This window comes from Ascaphus truei, chromosome 3 (assembly GCF_040206685.1).
Source record: "Ascaphus truei isolate aAscTru1 chromosome 3, aAscTru1.hap1, whole genome shotgun sequence".
Taxonomy (NCBI): Eukaryota; Metazoa; Chordata; class Amphibia; order Anura; family Ascaphidae; genus Ascaphus; species Ascaphus truei.
The window spans coordinates 320,932,736-320,941,301 of NC_134485.1; positions in this window are offsets into that span (position 1 = coordinate 320,932,736).

Here is an 8,566-nt window from a genome sequence, read left to right on the forward strand (position 1 = left end):
ACCTGGCGCGCGTCAGCAGCAGCAGCAGACACCTCGGCGTGGGACAGACAGTGAGGGAGAAGCCTGTAGCGGGGGAGAGCCGGGGCCCACGGCAACTGCTGTGATCAGCAGCCACCCTGCGTTCAGAGAGAGGTAATACCGGACACATACATGTCCGGTATTACCTTTCATTTTATACCGGATGCAGGAGTAAAATACCGAGCTGTCCAGTTCATAACCGGACACCTGGCAATCCTAATGTCATGGGGTTCCCAAGGTTAGGGACCCCACCCCCCTGCCTCCCCATACTGTGGAGGTGCTGTGCATGTAAATTTGCTTGCTGTGCTGCACTGCTGCCTGGCAGTGCCGCTGATGGGGGGTAGAGCATGGACAGGTTTCCTGGCCTAGTGGAGAAGTTGAGCTGCACATCAGTGCCACACCCACATGCACCAGAAGATGGTGCTCATCCAGAAGTTGCATCTGCCTGCAGCCAGCGGGATCAGCGTTGCACATGACCTGACCAAAGGCCTCCCCACTGCATGAGGGAGGGTTGTTTGTGTGTATATGTGTGTGGCAATCACATGCGTCGGGGGCAACGTTTCTGACCTCTCGGTCATTTCTCAAGCTTGAGAAAGGACAGAGTGAGGTCCAACACATTGCCCCTGATGCAGGTTATTTGCCATATGTATTGAATAAATCTATTTTTGCTGAAACGGGAAGAGTGCTGCGGACTTTCCACATCCTATATCTACTGGACTTGTTGGTGTGGCCCGTCCTTCCGCCTGCACTCCACATACTGTTACGTATATCTCCAATTCTCTATACTTGCTAATTGTGTGTGTGTGTGTATATAGATATATAATTTTATTTTTTTAAACAAACTACAATAAAGGGCCCCCAAAAGCTTGGTGCCTAGAGGGTCAGTGTTTAAAAAGCGTTTGATCAGATTAAAGTACATGTCCAAGGTTAGAGATGCTAGGGCTCTATGTTTCCCAAAATGTCAATCTGGAAGTAGTCGGAGATCACTGGTGGCCATGTCTACATCAATAAGATAACAATGTAAGGACTCCTGCGGATCATCACTGCGTGTACTGTAACCCCGCATGGAGGTGGCTCCCTACATGGAAAAGGAGCAGGGAATTACTACATAGAAAATGGTAAGTTATGTCTGAGGTACTATCCCTCCTCTGGATGGATTTCCCATGAGGTTTAGAAAATACCAGTTATTCGTTTACAGTCATGTGTAGATTCCCCCTCAACCCCCCTCCCCCCACCCCACCCCAGAAACTAACACTAAATGTCATTCGGAGTAACTGGTTCATTACAGATATGATGTTTGAAAGATGGTGTATGAGCAATGTGACCTGTTTCCTGTAAAACCCATCAAAGCAGAAAGGTACAATGTGAGGGGAGTGATGCAGCATGGGAAGCCACAGACCAGTTTCTCTCCGTTACTGAGTACTGATCATTCCATTCTCACGGGCACTATTACAAGCCATGGAGTCTGAGCACAGCTCTGAGAAAGCTTACATACGCTTAACTGCTTACATGTATATTACCTCCAAAACAAGCAGCAGAATAGTGACACCTTGTCACACAATTGCAGATGGTTTATAACCAGGCACACAAAGTAAGCGAAGGTGAGTAAAAAAAGGGACAAAAACTCTCTTACATACAGCAAAGGTTACACCAGCCTCACACTGGTGAGACCCAAAAGGTCGAAACAGCGGTGTGAGTATGTTCTACTGGCTATGCACTTCTTTAACCCAGGCTGTGCTGAAAAGTGGTGTAATACAGCAGGTATAAACTTATAGGGCTCCATGTTAAAATGGGTAAGCATAAGGTGGCCCATTGTGAGTGCTCATTTGCATGTCATTACCCAGAATCCCTAGCTGCAGTGGAAGCACTGTATGCTAAGAGATAATGGGGAAAGGCAGGGTTACAGACCTATATGAGACGTGCTCACACAGGGTTTTTATTTTTGTGTATATATATATATATATACATATACATATACATGCCAGGTGTTTTATACACTTACTGAGAATGTCCTGACTTTGTAGCATATGTCCAAGTTCAAGCTTCTGGCTAGAACAGCAAAATGTCACAAATATGGAGACAGTTTGGCTTCCGATGGTCTGGCTGAGTTGAGTAACTATTGTGTACTGGAGGGGTAAGAAGGAAGAAACAAGGGGTGACAAGTCGCTTTTTTGGTTCTCTCTAAAGTGATTACCAGCAGTTGAGTGTGACTGAAGGGGGGCAAAGTGTCGTAGTCACCTGCAAACACAGCTAGTCAGGTGATGTTTTATAGTGTGTCATTACTAATCCCTGTGTTCCTTGTTTGCAAGTTATTAACCGTAATATGCAGGCAGATAATTGTAGCGTGTTCAAGCCTTTGTCTAGTACAGGGGAGCGCAATTTTTTTCTCCTGTGCCCCCCTGCCGTCTGTCCCGCTCTCCTCGCCCCCCCCCTTCTTACCTTGCTTCAGACGTCATTTGACGCCACGTTGGCATGGCGACGCGTGACTAGGCGCATCTGAAACAAGGTAAGTAGAAGTTTACTGAGGCCCTGTAGCTGCCCCGGCATTAATTTAAATGTATTCTGAAAGCGTGCGGGGGCCTCTGTATACTCCCCGCCCTCCCCCCCCCACAGCGATTCTCGGGCCCCCCACTTTGCGCACCGCTGGTCTAGTATATCCCTACGTACCCGGCTCTCAAGGAGGTCACATCCGTTCTGCTATATGCAGTGACAGTGCTCAGTCTCTCATACCTGTGCTGGGTGCTGGGTAGAATAAGCAGATAGAAAAAGGATGAGTGCCAGGGACGTTTGTAGAACATGTAAACGCTTTATTTGACATCAGTTTATAAGGCGCCACATGTATTGGCATAGACTTCACTTGACAGAAACTTGGAGCAAACCTAATACTCAGGACTTCATCCCCTGGTAAATCTCACACCTACACTGGGAAGTTATTTATACTTGTGAAACCCCTCTATTTTACTGTACCTGGTACTTAGGTGGGGGCCTGAGTCCATATGCTTATGATAAATACCTCACTTGCGTGGAGCAAACAAGCACTTGAATATAACTGCTTTATATAGATATATGTATTCAACGGTTAACAGTAACATCGTAATCGTCAGCGACACAGGATCTCCGCACACAAATAACAATACAATTCTCAATAAGTTCACATAAGGTGTGTGTGTGTGTGTGTGTGTGTGTGTGTGTGTGTGTGTGTGTGTGTGTGTGTGTGTGTGTGTGTGTGTGTGTGTGTGTGTGTTACCAGTACACCATTGGAGCTCATGTTTGTACTTGGGTGTAGCAGACCTATACTTTGCAGGGTTTGTATCGGTACCACTATATCCTATGTTCATCGGGGGATCCCTCCGTTGGTAGTCTTCCTCTGTACTGCTGCCGAATCTCAGCTGCTGGGCTATGCGGATCTTTAGGCTGCTCTCTCCTCTCAGCCGAACTGCACTCACCCACACGGGACACGTGCAGGTCCCGTCACACCGGTTACTCTAGATCAAGCCTCAATCCTCCAGGCCCGTGCAGATCTGACTCAAACGTCCATGGCTGCCCCCTTTTTCAGCTCATTCTCCTTATTCTCTCTTTCCCCAGTCTTTCTACCGCTTTCAGGGTCAGGTATGTTTTCGACTGTATTTTTGTATTTAAGATTGAATTATTTACTGTAGTTTAGATATAAATTTTAATTTTCTTGGGGTTCGGCACCATTTTCCTTAACCCCCACTGATTATTAATATTGTTTAATTAAGTTAATTGTTCCCTTGTCTGATTATGTCTGGCCATTTTTTTAGTATTTTAACTGGGTATTTGGGGATCTATATCTCATGTAGCATTAAAAACAAAAGTGAAATGAAAACGTGGACTGGATTAACCTGTCCTGCTGAACTAAATATATAGCGAACAACCCTAAGTAATAGTCCTCCCCCCCCCCCCCCCATACCCTCGTCCGCATCCTAAATATACTACTATGCCCCAGGGGACCAGTCCTACATAGAACCAAACTGATCTAATGGCTTCATAGGATAAAAAGAAGAGATAAATGCCTTTACCAAAATGTGACCAGCATAGGTACTTTTAAATCATTTCTCAAATGTTACCCTGGTTATGTTTGGAAACATTGTAATCTGATGTTGCAGGTGGGTTTACTGATGCTCATCTGTCCCCAATTGTTTCCACAAACATGGAATAGACCTCATCAGCGGGGCTGGGGGAGCAGATTTGTGTTGTAGGTGTTGATAACTTTTAGCGGACCAACATTGGAGTTCTTCGCAGATGAATTTATTGGGGCCCATGTACCACGCCTCGCAAATAATAATGCTGCCGTCAAATTAACACACGGAAATCACACCTTTAATGAAGCACTTGGGTAGCTCCGTCGGCTGATACTCTCATATGCACTGACCATAACACCCCCCACCCCCTCCCTACTAAGTTTTCCCTACTTACCACTTAGATTGTAAGCTTTTCGGGGCAGGGATGACTTTCCCTAATGTTACTTTTATGTATGAAGCGGTTATTCCTATTATGTCACGTGTGTTACTGCTGTAAAGTGCCATGCACATGGATGGCGCTATACAAATAAAGATATACTGTACATATTGTGTTTGTGTACTCCTATGTGCGCCTTAAGCATCCAAAATATTTTTGGTCAAGTATATTGGAGCACACGACTCTCACATGTAAATGATATGTACTAAAAATAATTGTATATGGCCCCCCAAAACTTGTTGAACCTGTGTCAAGCTCATCTGGCAAGTTAAACCTGGCGCAAACCCTAAAAAGTCTAGTTATATTGTTAGAACAGTATTAAGTTGCTATATATCAACCAAAAATCTATTTGACGAAGCGCAGATGTTTCATTAAATAGGTTAAGAAAATGTATTATTGTCACAGTATTGCTGTTAGGCATAATATTACACTAATATTTACATCTACCAATACTGGGTATGAATAAAAAATGTACGATTGTTTTAATGGAAATTGTATCAGATATTCAACATGACGCAATGCGGCAAACTTCTTTCAAACAACAATACTATGCATCATATGTATGACGTCCCGGAACCACCTCAGGATGCACAGTTTGTGAATGTTTGTATTACTTTTTAGCACCAAGATGTTGGCGCCCAATGCACTTCCAAATATGCTCTCGGTACATAAGGCCCCATTGCGTACAGAGCTGTACTAGACAGACAAGATTTAGAATGATGATCCCCCAAACTGTAACTGGAGTCGTTCAGACTTTCAAAAAGGATTTCAAAACGCTTATAATTGTTTGATTTAAAACTGTATCTAATATCTAGTCTGGTAAACAAATCGCAACCGTTGCACGTTTGAATCGGAGCTAAAGCAGAAGCATTGTCTGAACCTGCCCTTGACAAGCAGGGTTGGGTGGTCACCTCACATACAATGAGAAAATAGGTACATAGGAGTATTGTGATCATTTTCTTCAAAGCGATGCACAATGATCAAAAAGCGCAGAATTGTGACAGCTGGTGTGACAAGTAAAACTCCCGTCATATTAAAACGAAAGTACAATGCCGACTTAATACTGGATTTATATACCAAAATTACGGCTTTAACCAAACTACCAGCCTTTGTATGCATTCTACACACATAATTTCCTTCCTATGCCTGTCACTTTCTCCTATAGGTGTTCTCCTGTCTGCTATGTAAATGTATACCAAATGATTTTTACCCAGGCATTTGAAAAAGTTGAATGTTTTCAAACCATTGTCCCATGTTGTTTCTGAGGCCTTGCCATGTTAACTGTTGAGGTGACAAAGAGAACTGGAATACATTGCTTTGCAGGCCCCTGCTCTACTGAAGTTCTATGTGGCAGAACTTCCTATCCCTTTGTTGAGTGAAGCAAGTACCAAGTTAGCCAATAGCCAGGAAAACATCAAACAACTTTATTGTCTGATTGTTCTAAGCCTTTCGGGACCACTTAAAGGAATATTCATTCTTAGTCAGAGTCAAAACCAGTTTGTCTGAAAAACACACACACATAATTTCTTATCCTGCAGCTGTCAGAGCTTCAGAGAAACATTTTGCTGGCCTGTTCCACGGCTATATGTGCAACAAGGCCCAAGCACTCCAACCTCTGGCAGGGTAATAGTGACAGGCGTCACAGAGAGGAGTTATAGCATTAGGTTCATTAGGAAGTCAAAGGGTAAAGTAGCCAGCATTGAGATGTCAATTAGTTGCTGAGGCTTTTAACCTGGCTGAAGGGATAGGGTGTAGTGGAGAGAGAAAACTGGCACCCTTTGCAATAATTTAGGCTGAGGCAAGCCGTTGCAGTCCGAGTTGAGACATCGGCCATTCTGGTTAAAAAGGAACCATTCTTTGTCAGACTTACAATGGAACTGAGAGAAGATCTTGAAGGAAGGCAAGGATTTTTTTTTTTGTACAGTACAGCCGCCTCTGGCTAGCAGGAGATGATAGCGTCTCAAAGAGAGATTGTAGTTTTACACTGCTGTGGCCAGACACTTTCTGCTCTGTATCAGACAATACATTTGCGGTGATGTGGTTGCGTCAAAAAAGAAATCATTTTTTTTTTCTGTCTGAGACACAACATATTTATGACGTGTATTTCTACTGTTTTACAAATTGGCACATGCTGCTGTACTATTCTGTGCTAAAAACAAAAAGGCTGACGCCACCTTTAAGTTGATGGAGAGCCAACACAGAAAAAGTAGGAGATGTGCGCATACGTTTTTAGCACAGGGCACTTTATAAGAAGAAATAAAAAAAATAGGGATTTATTTAGTGGTTTAAACAACATAAAGGAGGGAATCGGGACAATGCAACTTGGGATGCCCCTAGTAGATGGGGCCAAAAACAAAAGGTAAAGGCATGCCTGCTATAGGCTAGAAACCTAGTCAGGGCAACAGCGTAGTGAGCAAGAGGGGGCGGGCAGGGGGAGGGGCGTGCACACCAAAAAGCGATGCAAACAAGTTAATGCAAAAGGATCATTTAATTACTGAACACACTCACAGAGATCCAACGTTTCGGTGCAAGCACCCTCACCCTGAAGGTGCTTGCAACGAAACGTTGGCTCTATGTGAGTGTGTTGAGTCATTAAATGGCCCTTTTGCATTAACTTGTTTGCATCGCTTTTTGGTGTGCACGGCCCTCCCATTACTTTAAACAACACAAACACAGCTTATTGTCACGGGAGACCAGGACTATAACACCAGGGATCAATTCGCCAGACAGAAATAGAGTTTATCAAATTAATTTATTGGAAAAAGAAATATCCACAACTATTTACAGTAAACCATACACTTACAACTGGGAAACTGGGGTTACCCTATAGACCTGGGTGCAGGGACCTCCCTAAGGGGATTTGCCCTGTTCTTTCTTCCCTGTAGTGTCTTCAGGAACAGGATACCAGGCCTGGCATCAGCACATAGTGTATATGTGTATATATATATATATATATATGTATATATATATATATATATATATATATATGTATATATATATATATATATATATATAATACTGAGTTAAGTTATGGTGAGTAAAAAAAGTGACAAAAACCCTCCACAGGAAAGCAAATATGCAAATATAACTGTATGCTCATCTGCATGTCTTAGGCAGGTCTGCAACCCCGCCTTTCCCCATTATCACCCAGCATACAGCACTTCCACTGCAGCAAGGGATTCTGGGAAATGACATGCAAATGAGCACACAGTGTCACTTTTTGCCTCAATAACCATTTTTAACATGGTTCCCTATAGGCTATAAAGAACCATGTTAAAAATGGTTATTGAGGCAAAAAGTGACACTGTGTGCTCATTTGCATGTCATTTCCCAGAATCCCTTGCTGCAGTGGAAGTGCTGTATGCTGGGTGATAATGGGGAAAGGCCGGGTTGCAGACCTGCCTAAGACATGCAGATGAGCATACAGTTATATTTGCACATATATATATATATATATATATATATATATATATATATATTTACAATACAGATATATATATAGTGTGCACAATACAATATTATATATATATATATATATATATATATATATATATATATATATATAATATAACATAACGGATGTATTATTGTCAGGTTGGGGTAATGGCAGACTTGACCTTTATTAAAAACAGTCACATTTACCCTTACCTTCACACTTATGTCTCAGCAAAACAGGGTTAACTCAAATAGACAGCACTGACAAGACCACACCACAGCCTATCTATGGGTTGGGGGCTAGGCCCCTTACCAACAATAGTCAGATAAACATTTCAAAGTTGAGGTCAGTTACATTCGGGCCCCGTCTGGCTAGGTGTGGGGAAGAGAGTCCCAGTACAGGTTTCTCTCCACAGTGGTCCAGTATCCTCATGAGTCAGAGAGAAATAGTCCCTGTGTGATCTCCTCAGCAGTCCAGGGAGACTGCAAAGCCTTCAGCATTCACTGCAGAAAGATCTCGAAAGGCCTTTAATGAAGCAGCTGAGCAGGCCACTCAGGCTGGTTCTATAGTGTGGGTGTGCGCGCGCAGCAGTTTTAGTTGGCTGAGGTTAGTCAGCCATTCTATAATGGTGCC